Below are 12,011 nucleotides of genomic sequence, written 5' to 3' on the forward strand. Positions count from 1 at the left end.
TCTCTTCCCCTTCCTGGATCGACGCCCCTTAGGATCAAAACCACCTGCTTCGATCCTAAGCAAAATCGCAGTATAAATCGTTCCATTCTGCCTCCTCGTCCGATCCTCTCTTCCTTCTCCTCCTCCTTCCTCTCTTCGCTCTTCCCGGCTAAGGTAGGGGCTGACAAGATCCGAACAGCTAGAGGACGCCCACGACCACCATGGCACGGTTGGTTGGCAACATGAGGGAATCCGAAGGAAGAGAGAACAACACCGAGATCTATGATCTTGTGTAAAGGGGTCTCCTTCTTCTGAAGCAGAGAGATCGAGTGCAGTACAAGAATAACGAAGTATGTCTGCCTGTTAAAACCCTAAAATTGAAGGCATAAAGGCTCTCCGTGCTTCATTTTCTCCTTCTCGGCCTCTTCGCTCGCTGGGTACACGGTCAAAGCCTCTCGTTTCCTCTTTTCATTCTTCTTAATCGTCTGATTGCTAAAGGTTGAGGATGGGGTTTGGGGTTAACCTCTCTATAAAGCGCCAAAGCCTTTTCTTTTCCCCCGACTTTCTCCTTCTCGCGACTTCGGACTTCACGCGACCGAGACCGGTGATTTCTTCTTCTCTCGGTGGTGCCGGCGAAGAGCGGACCTTGGAGCGTTGAGAGGAAGAGAGGTTAGTTACAGCCGAACCTTCTTTCTCCCCGATCCCTTCCTCCCTTCTCTGATCTCGGTGAACAACGGCGACGGATCTCGATCGGTGGATTTCGCCGGCTGTCGGGAGGGAACCAAGGGCATCGGCGTTGGATCAGGCCAGCATCGATTGTTTGGAGGAGGTAACAACCATTGTTCCTTCCCGATCTCTGTCCCTGTTTGTCGGCAAGAACAAGTCGTTGCCCTAACTTCGATCTTGGAGGTAAGGGTTTGGTTTTGGTTGTGAATTCGAACCTTGATCCTTTCTAGTGTTGATTCAGGTGGTTCTTTCTGGGAAGCAGAGACTGGTATTTTGGTCCCGGCCACCACAGCTCTGTTGGATCGATCTCTTCTTCGTATCAGTGATCGTCTCCGGTGATTGAAGGGTGCAGAGGTAATGAGGTCGATCTGTTGTTGTTGTTAACAGGTTGTTTTGATGACTTCTTGTTATTCTTTCTTCTTGATCCGGCTAGTGAAGATGCACTATGTAATGTTCTGTTTGTAGGGGATTGAGGTACGGTTTAGTTCTTGTTCCTTACCCTTGTGCGATCATTAGTTGCAGTAGATGTTACCTAATGAATCCTGTGTGTTTTGAGCTGGATCCACGGCAGAGTCAATAAGAATTTGTTTGTTCTGGTGTTGGAGGTTAAGGGTATGATGTGTTACTAGTTAACAAGGATAAGAGTTGTTATATTGGGTAATTGAATGTTGTAAATAAAGATTAACCTGAATCTGAAATGGTTTCAGTGACATTTAGGTTTCATGTTAGGTGATTATGGAAGATTGTAACCTTGAAGATCTAATGGGAATTTAGATATTGGATGGTTTAGGTTAGAATATAAATTTAATATGGTTATGTTAAAAGAAGGGAGCCGTACCTATGGTTAGCGTTTCTTTTGTATGTTCATTTCCTCCAGGTTTTTGTAATTTAATTTCCACCCTCTAGGGTTTTTTTTTTAATTCAGTTTTCGATGCCTAATTCCACCCTACTTCTTTTTGACATACATTTACACATTGTTTCAGAGGATGCGATGTGCTTATTTTAGATACTGGATTGGGAAGTGCAGAGAATCAAGCAAGGGTCAAGGAGTTGCTTCATGTGGAGGAATCAAGACTAGAGGAGGATGAGGGTAAGTGTTTTTACTCATAATATTATTTTAGTTTCTGTTCAGATCAGTTGGCACTCGATTCTGTGCTTTAGGAAATACCACTTAAGCAGTGAGATGGGTTCGAGATGATAAATATGATTGCATCCGATTAAAGCATTGCAAGGTGAGCTATATTCACTGTGTATCCCCCCTTCAGAGTACATATGTATCTGTATAGTAATTAATTTCAATATAGGCACATCAAATTACCTTAATTGTTTCTAGACATAGACTTAATCCTTTGGATTACTTTATTTTAATTGGTAGAGTATTTGCCACTACCTTTCTATTATTCATTCTTTTGCTTTGCAGGTTGTGACAAAAATTGATTGGCATCGGAAAGGAGACTATTTCACTATTGTCGTTCCTAGTGATATCCTAATTATGAATTTTAGTTGTACTTATTTTTAGTCATTCCTAGTGCCTATTTTATATCTCAGTTTTGTTTCTTTCTTTTTTCTAATACACACTGACAAATTGGAAATATATAAAAATCATGACATTATACCTAGTTACCTAGCCTTTGAGGCTGGAATCAGGATGAAACCTAAAGTGCCCTGAAAAGTTTAGGCATACCAAATTCTCTCAGTTTAATGACAGAGGTCAGTTGTGTTGCAAACTTTGTTGTTTTCCTTGTTTTTCATTTACCGCGTCTAGATTAAGAAACTATGGCTTTCTAACTCAAATAAAAATTGCAATTCCTGCCTATCTTAGACCTAACATTAACTTATTAATTGAACAGGTGTTTTAGATTGTAAATTTCATCCGAGGCAGCCATGGCTATTCACAGCTGGAGCAGATTCTATCATTAAACTATATTGCCACTAATGATAGATTCTCCAGGAAACTTTGAAGAATCTCCTCGAGTCAAGATACGTGAGTACTTGCTGATCCTACATGAATACGGTAGCAAGTTCATGTTCTTTGCTTGATAATTTATTCTTTTTTGACCAATTCATTTCCACAAACCCCTTACCTGTAAGCACCAACTAGTATCCTTATTGTCAAGAATTAATTTTATCAACGACTTATAAGTTTGGTATGCATATTTCTTATGATGTTGAACCTTGACTTTGAGACACATGATGGCTTTGTTTTATTTTTTTGTTGAATTTTCTATCCTGTAAGTCTCAACTCCACTAGTATCATGTTTCCATAGATGATGTTGTCTTAGATGTTGGAGTCGTGACTCATTCTTTATACTGATGTTTCTGTGTGGAATTTTCCCAGTTGTCCTGTTCATTGTTTGATGTTTCTGTGTGTGTTGTAGCTGAATTTGGTTGTAGCTTCTACAAGCTTTCTTCACTTTATTCCCTCCACTATCTGTTAACAAGTTTGATCTTTACAATTCAGTTATAAGAACAAACAATATGACCAAAGGTTGACAGCTTTGCTTCATCCTTTTTACTAGTATGTGGATGAAAGCAAATATGTACTGATGTACCTAAATGGATTTACAAAAATATCTTTGAAATGTTTTGTTATACAGATATGGCATCTAGTATAATTTTTTCCAACTTGATTGTTGCATTATCATATAATGAGATTAGGTGCACAGCTTGCAGTCAGTTTATTGTTTTTGCTAAAGATCATTGCTAGTAGGCCGACAAAAGACAGGTCTAAAATGAAGCCTAAGAAAACATGCTTAAGATGATATTTTAAGATTTTCTAAACATTGGATCGTTGCGGAAGGTTGTGATTGGCACGGCAAGTGTTCTAAAATGAAGCCAAAGAAAATGGGGGAGAAAATAAGGTTCGGCTTGAGGAATTTATGCAATAAAGCAGTTTTATATTTGATTCCTTCTTTAATTATATTGCGTGTGTTCCTAAGCTGCAACCTATTAATAATTTTAGTTTTATAATGTTCTTTGCCACTACCTTTCTATTATTCATTCTTTTGCTTTGCAGGTTGTGACAAAAATTGATTGGCATCGGAAAGGAGACTATTTCACTACTGTCGTTCCTAGTGATATCTTAATTATGAATTTTAGTTGTACTTATTTTTAGTCATTCCTAGTGCCTATTTTATTCCTAGTCACCTTATTTCAATGACAAGAACAAGGGTTCTCATGGCCAATATGTGTCTATTAATGGGATTTTCAATGTCTTGCTTACCACGCTAATCCTACTTCTGATTGGATTTGCAGCTTCAAGATATCAAACTCTACACCTTCTATATGGAGCTAGATTTGCAAAAGCCATATCCAACTCGAGGAAGTGACTTATTGACATGGGAGGTAGGTGTACCTCTTTAGTTCCGCTTTTAACCAAATATCCCTATAAAGATTCATTTGTGTGCTCTTAACATATCTATTCCTACAACGTTGTTATCTAGGATTAGCATTTATTTTGTTAAATGTGATTTATGCACCTATAATTATTCTGGTGAAGTTAGCATTCTATTAAACTAGATTATGACCTTTGCAGAGAACTTATTGGTAACCAAGGACTTTGTGAAGATAGCAAATTTTGGCCTTGCTCGTGAAGTTCATTCGAAGCCACCATTCACAGAATAGGTTTCAGCACGCTGGTAAGCATGTTTATGACAAGCACTTGTGATCTTATATTTTTTATTTGATACATGTACACATTTGTTTTAGTTATTTGACATATGGTGCATTTATGTGTTTTTACAGTTTACAAATCTCAAGTACTCCAGAGTTGAAATTGATGAAGTGCAGTTCGAGTGGGCTGAATGCATGCTAGATTACATTTGAAGTGCGGTTCTACCTTGATGTGTTAAAAGAATGTTCTACCTTGATTTTGATATCTATTAGCTAGCTTTTGATGTAAAAAGAATGTTTGGGTATTTTATGGATATTGTTGTAAGAAGATTATTTATATAATTTGTGAATATTTGTGTATTTTATGGATATTATTGAATGAAGAATATTTGTACAATTTGTGAATATTTGTGTATTTTTTTTTGTTATTATCGGTTTTAAAATCAAATCTGTGCTGTTAAAAAATATACATATTACATCAGTTTTCCACCGATGTAAAACCGGTGTTATAAAGTAATATTACATCGGTCATTTACCGCTGCCAAAACTGGTGTTATTAACATACAATATTACATCAGTTTTACACCGTTGATGAAACAGTGTCGTTAAGTGATACTACACCGGTTAATAACCGATTCGAAAACCGGTGTTGTTAAGTGATACTACACCGGTTTTAACCCGATGTCTAAAATGGCAGACTTTAACATCGGCTTCATAGACATCGGTCGAAAATCAAATAGACACCGGTGGAAAACCGATGTCTATGAAAGTTTTTGTTGTAGTGGAGCGACAGGGGCGAAGAAGAAGAGGAAGAAGCCGATAGAAAAAAAGAGGGTCAGGCCGATAGAAGCAGTCGGCAGATGAAAAAAAAGAGGGTTTAAAAAGGGCATTTAAGTAATTCTAGTTTTTCAGGATAAATTTCCTACCAAATCAGATGGGTTTTGGTCTGATTTACTTTTGCACTATTTCATGGAATTAGAATTCAATTCTTGAGCGATTCCATATCAAAATTTTATACCAAACAATGGAATTGAATTCCAATTCCACTAAGAATTCAATTCTTAGTCTTTCCAAACAGGTTGTAATGGAGGAAGGTAAAAGGGTTGAAAGATGAAGGGAAGATGTGTCCTTTCACCTTCTTAATTCCAACATCTTCTACTCGTCCAAGTGAATCCATAAAGATTATTTAGTCACAAAAACTATGTAAAAACATTTAATTCATTCTTCAAGAAAAATAGTTCATGTGACAGTAAGCACACTGAGCAATTACTACTAAAAAAGTTGTTACACTTAATTTAGCTGCTCTATTAATCGAATCGGAGATATCAATAACTTACCTTTACCTCAGATTACATTATTTACATCAATATGAACATCTTTAATCTCTCATAATGACTATTATGTCAAGAGTATATTTAACATCTCCAATCAATATAATTATTCACAATCACATTTTAAGTACTCAATAAAAAAATGTAACCAGTCGACTAGTAAATAAATGTCAAAGATGTAATTCAATATTAATCTTCCTTTTTAGTTAGAATCTATTCATTCTAACCATTCATTTTTCTAATTATGTTTATAGACTGAATCATCTATAGCCAATAAGAAACTACTAAAATAGCAGACACTTACTAGAACTTCAAGTATGCAGCTAAATAGTCACTTAGGGTAAGATTGAGATTAATTTATAATCTTAAGGGTCTCACATAGTAGATAAGCAAGAATTCATCCTCTTACTACCCTTATTGTCGTTGATCTTATTAGCCAAGACTCTCAAAGAGTGATTCACTGGTGACATGGAAAAGGTATTGACTATTAGTACTGCTTAGAACTATCAGGGGAAGGAGGTCGAAGGGAGCAACCGCCATCTTTCGAAGCACTTGGAGAATAATAGAAACTGAAAATAGGAGCTAGAATGGTGTCGGGATGCCCTAGCATTACCACTTTGATGCCCAAGTAAGAACCAATCCAAGGGTGGAGAGCCAAGTGAACTAATTACGAATAGTTGAGAGTTGCTTTTTGGTAGATAACCTACCTACCCTACACCAAATATGACTTTCTGTAGCGTGCAAATATGCTTTCCGCGGCACGCATTGCACGCTACACAACTGCAAGTTGTTAAAAGTCATAAAACATCAAGAGTGTGTGCCACACACGACAGTTAACAACATTCACAGCGCGCGTCGTATGCTGCGATTATGAGCATTCACAGCGTGCGCTGCACACTGTGGTTACGAGCATTCACAGCGTGCGCCGCGCGCTGCAGTTAAGAGTAATCAACAACATTCGCAACGTGCGCTGCACGCTGCGGTTACAAGCATTTGCAACGTGTGATGCGTGCTGCAGCTAAGAGCAATCAATAGCATTCGTAGCACACACCGCACGCTGCAGTTAAGAGCATTAGCAACACCCACCGTACGCTGTGATTAAGAGCATTCGCAGCGCATGTCGCACGCTACAGTTAAGAGTATTCACAGCGCACATCGCGCGCTGCAATTACAATCATTCTAATACCACATACAAATACCACACAAATTACAATACCACATATAATTATAATACCACATGTAAATTATAATATCACATACATATACCACATACACACAATTATAAAATCAAAACTCCAACAATTATAATATGACAATTAACCATAAACATCACACTTAAATAAAACAATTCAAACTAGTAACAAAAAATTCACTTAATAACATAATTTTTTTCTACAAAAGAGTATATAACTTTAAAATAAATAGAATCTATATCAATTATATACAACTATAAACTTATATAACTAAGCAACTATACTTCCTATTGCATCCTTGAAAAAAAGCATTTCATCATTTGGTCTAATTAGGTCCACATTCTTTAAAAAACTTTATCAACCCAAACTTTCCAACATGATCCACCAAGAAGAACGTGATACACTTTTACTTTTGGATCTGTGGATGCAATTCGACCTTCTGCCACAACTCCATCAATGCACCAATGAAGTAGCTTACATTTAGCATTATCCCTAATATCTCCATGACTCACATCCTTCATTTTTGACTGTATAATAATACAAAATTATTAATTCTGCCATGTATATTTTTATATCAAATATGTAATTTAAAAAACATAAATTTTAAAATAATTATCTGAGCTACAGTTATAGGTTGGTTAATATTATCAACATTACTAGTTTTTTTCCCATGACTACCGCCGCCAACATCATTACCAATACCGCTACCAATGCCACCGCTAGTAAATTAAACAAATTGTGTCAATTAATATCACCATTGTTAGGCACCTTCACTGCTTGAAAATAAGTTTTCTAAGAATGAAACTTTTTCAAAAAATTTCAAGGAATACTTTTTAAGCAATGAAATTTTCAAACGACTAGGGTTTGCAAAAATGAAACTTTTTCAAAAAAATTTCAAGGAATACTTTTAAGGAACGAAATTTTTAAACAGCGAGGTTTTGTAAAATGAAACTTTTAAAAGCAATTTACAAAAATTAAAGCAGTCAGTTTTCAAAACAAATTTTAAAACATATGATTAGAATTTTTCAAAACATATGATTTTTCAAAATGTGTTAAGAATGATTTTCAAAGAAAGTATTTTGAAAAAGAGTTTTTGAAAACATCTATTCAAAGTATGTTTAAAAATTATTTTGAAAGTTATTTTTAAATATTTTTCCCCTGAACCTGATATTATAAAATAATCTAATCATCTAAAATTTATCCTTAACTTTCAGAAGATAACAGTGTTCACTTGGTTAGTCAGGTTAAGTCTTTTTATCCACTTAGTGTTTAACTAGACTAGATTACTTAACCTAATCACTATAAATTTAGTTTTTAAGGCTCAGACTTATGTTGATACACTAATATAAACATCTTAAGTCTAGGCAATATATCTATGTATCTCACCCCTTTCTAAGTTTGGCAATACATATACAAAGTAGTCCTAATGTGTTAGTGAGATACTCAAGTCCTAAATCTATATGAACATGCTTTCTATATATATAATCTAGACTAAGGCTAAAATTGATTTTGAAAACTCAAAAAATAAGGAAATTTTGAGAGAGAGAGAAAATATTGCCCTAGAATTTGTAAATTATTTGAAAAATAATTTTGAAAATAGTGGTCCTACTCTATTAAACACATTCCTAGTTTAACAAATAGACTAAAGGGAAAAAATTGACTATAGATAGTAAGTAAAATATACAATGCATAATAGTGTATATAGCATGATTAGGTCTGATCATCATCAGCTGATGGTAGTGGTAGGGGTCGCTCAGGTGCTCACAGAGCCTGAAGAATCTGCTCAAATCTTGTGGTCATGTCATCTCAGAGAGAAGTAAATCTGGTGGTCATCTCCACCTGGAGTATGTTGAATCCATCCGAGACTGACTGCCATAGTTGTGAAGAGGACTCCTCGAGTCGAGCCAGTCGGTCCTCGATAGATATCTAGGTCGAGGGTTGGGTCGAGATTGAGGGTTGAGTTAGAGTCAGAGGATATCTGAAGAGCTGCTCGACCGTGAATGCTGGCATCTCCTCACCGGGTAACTCATCCTCGTCCTCGCTTGGTATATCTGGTTGTGGTCCCACTCTCCAGGCTAGTCCCCCCTGAGCAGTGATGTCTATATGTATTAATGCAAGCTGGCGCTATCTGATCTCATCATATGCACTAAGAGAGGTGGTCATACCCTGGGTCACTGACCCTTATGGTCGAGAATATGTATGTCAGTATGTGATAATAGGGCATATGAACCTGTAACCTAGTGACGAGACTGGATGCATGAATGATATTATGAAACATATGTAATGCAATATCAATGTCTAGATGATGGCAAAGGGCATACAAAAAGAAGTGGGAGGGTTGCATCATCGCTACATCATGAGATGTAATCGGCAAAATGCATGTGGTCAGGACTTTATATAGGATATAGTCCTGGACCCTAAGAGAGAGTGACCTAAAGTCTGTTACTCTAGGTAGTCTCTCCTCCAAAAAAAAATACATGTAGATAGTATCTAATGTAATATGGGAGTAGGGCTCGCCAAATGGCAGATCCCTACTAGGGTAGCACAAAAATAGACATGCGGATCTCCTAAGTCCTAAATTATCATATAATAAGATGGGGAAAAAGTGAAAGTCCTTTCCACCTGTTAGGGTCGATTTGTGCTAGAGGGTGGGGAGGGGGGTGAATAGCTCATCGCGCTTCGTTGCTTGCTCCTTGATGATGATATGTAACCGAATGTAACTAAAACAATGCTAACAGTAGGATTTACTTGGTATCCACCTCAAGATAAGGTGACTAATCCAAGGATTCACACAAACGAGTACTCTCCACTAAGAATACACTTCTTCTCAATAACTACCGGAGGTAGAGAAACCTCGTACAAGACTCACACAACAAGATACACTCAAATAAGAAGAAAATACACAAGTGTATAAATAAAAACCTTCTCTTGCTTGATCTTGTTGATGTAGATCGGCTCTGGACCCTTTGGAAAGTGCAACAATACTTCTCTTCCAAGCTCGAAGTCCAGCGGTGAGTGTCGGAGAGAATCACAGTAAGATCAGGGAAGAAGCTTTGTGGGGAAGAAACTTGCCAAGGGCTATATATTTCGCGATTCTTGGGCTCCCAATCGATTGGGTATGCTCCCAATCGATTGCCACGTCAGATCAATGCCATCCCAGTCGTCCATCGCTTGCTACTTGTGCAACGGTCACATCCCAATCGATCGGCTAATCGATTGGAGAGACTTGAACCGATCAGTCGATCGATTCAGCCTCCCTCGCGTCAACGTGCAAGAAACAACCCCCAATCGATCGACCGATTGATTGGAGGTGCCTAATCGATTAGATGATTGATTGGGAAAGCTTCTGTGCTGCGACAATTGCTCCCAATCGATGGGCCATTTGTCATAACACTGTGCCCAATCGATCGGTTGATCGATTGGGCTTCGTTCAATCGATCGATTGATCGATTGACCGCCCTTGACTTGCTTAACTCCAGCCCCGACCCTAACATATAGGAGGCCCAGGGTGAAATAATAAAAATAGGTCCCAAAATTTTTTTAATAAAAGTAAAAATTATTTACATTGACTTCTTCTAGTATTTTTAGATGTAAAATCGTCTATAATATTATTAATTTCAAGATTTTCTAAAATCTCCTTTTCAATAGATAAAATTGTTAATCCATTCATTATCTCTTGCAACATCGTTGATCTCATATATGTTTTTAACAATTTTAATTTTGAGAAACTCCTTTCAGCCAATCCTACGATAACATTATGTATTTCTTTAGACTCATCTATATTATCCATATTTAAATTTTCTATATTTTCATTAGAACTTGTTCTTTTAACAAAGAATTTATTAAGAACACCTCTTTGTGATTCGATTAATTGTTCTAGTCTTTTTTTTTTTTTTCTTTTTTCACATTCAGAAATATGTTTTTTAGGCAACATATTATAATGCACAAAACCACAACAATTGTAAAAGTATAATTTAAATCAACTAAGTATAAAAGGAATAATAGCACTTGGATGAAATTATTAGCAGCTTAAGCACCTTGGGCACGATAGACTATAGTCTGTAGTCACCAACTCACTATTCAATACTCACTAGTCAGCAAACTCTGAGGCAATGAGACTCAACACCTGTTTTAACAATTAAGTCAACATTAAATCCCAAAATATAATAATTTTCTAATAAGGGCAGTTTATTTTCCCCAAAAATAAGAACTATTATCAAATAAATATTTCATCAATAATGTATTGCTCCTCATACATCACTCAAGCATAGTGACTAAACTGAAGCAGATGATATGTGGTATAATAAAGCACCAAAATTAAAATCAATCAAGTTTCAATGAAAGAGGTGAGCGTAATTGGACGAGAATTTTGAATTGTTAAATTAACTGTGCATTTGGGCATAAGTTCATAAATACATATTCCATCAACATATTACATATCAAACATCAATTTCTAGTAGTATGCCATTGCGGTATAATTTTAGAAAATGTAACAAAACAAATAAAGTAGAAAATTATTTTTCATAATGAAGATAAATGAGTCTCATGTAAATATGTAATATAATAGTTCATTATGTTAATAACCGAAGGCCAAATGCAAATATAAAGGAAAAGGAATATCTCTTTAAAGATTATATTTGAAAATATTAGGTTGTATTTGTATAGAAAAATAATTTTCAATCTACCATTATTGACAAAATATTTATTTGATAAATATGATAATAGTTCTTATTTTGGGGGAAAATAAATGACACGACAAAGCTAGAAGTCAGAAGATTGGGATGATGAAGAGGATGGGGAATGTGAAGCATCAAAGATAGACAACTCAAAGTATTTAGAAGCACACACTTGGATGTGGAGAGTGGAAGAGGTCGATGAAGAGAAGAGGAATCCAGCAGGCCAGCATACAAGGATAAATGGCTCGCTCCTCTAAATGACAATCCAAACTACAAGGCTATCTGGAAACTGTGTAGAGCAAAGGAAAAGGCGCAGGTGCACAACCTCGAGGAGTCACGGGCAGAGCACGGCAGTCGGCGAAGTGAAGCGGCGCTGCCGTAGAAATCAGGCTCTTGCGTGACAATTGAAGAATTAGGGTTGTAACCAAATTCCTAAAAAAATATTATAAATATATATATACATGAGTTTTAAAAATTTTGGGCCCCTCAGAATT

At 36.4% G+C, this 12,011-nt stretch overlaps 2 long non-coding RNA genes across 2 annotated transcripts; both read left to right on the plus strand.

Moving 5' to 3' along the window:
- Positions 1-680: 680 nt before the first annotated feature.
- On the plus strand, positions 681-1,777 carry LOC122010144. Its single transcript, XR_006119797.1, has 3 exons — positions 681-808; positions 947-1,059; positions 1,689-1,777. It is a non-coding gene; the product is annotated as an uncharacterized LOC122010144 (long non-coding RNA).
- A 1,448-nt stretch (positions 1,778-3,225) lies between these two features.
- Positions 3,226-4,335, plus strand: LOC122034343. Its single transcript, XR_006126689.1, has 3 exons — positions 3,226-3,779; positions 3,961-4,050; positions 4,241-4,335. It is a non-coding gene; the product is annotated as an uncharacterized LOC122034343 (long non-coding RNA).
- Positions 4,336-12,011: the final 7,676 nt, after the last annotated feature.

This window comes from Zingiber officinale, chromosome 1A, assembly GCF_018446385.1.
Source record: "Zingiber officinale cultivar Zhangliang chromosome 1A, Zo_v1.1, whole genome shotgun sequence".
Lineage (NCBI taxonomy): Eukaryota > Viridiplantae > Streptophyta > Magnoliopsida > Zingiberales > Zingiberaceae > Zingiber > Zingiber officinale.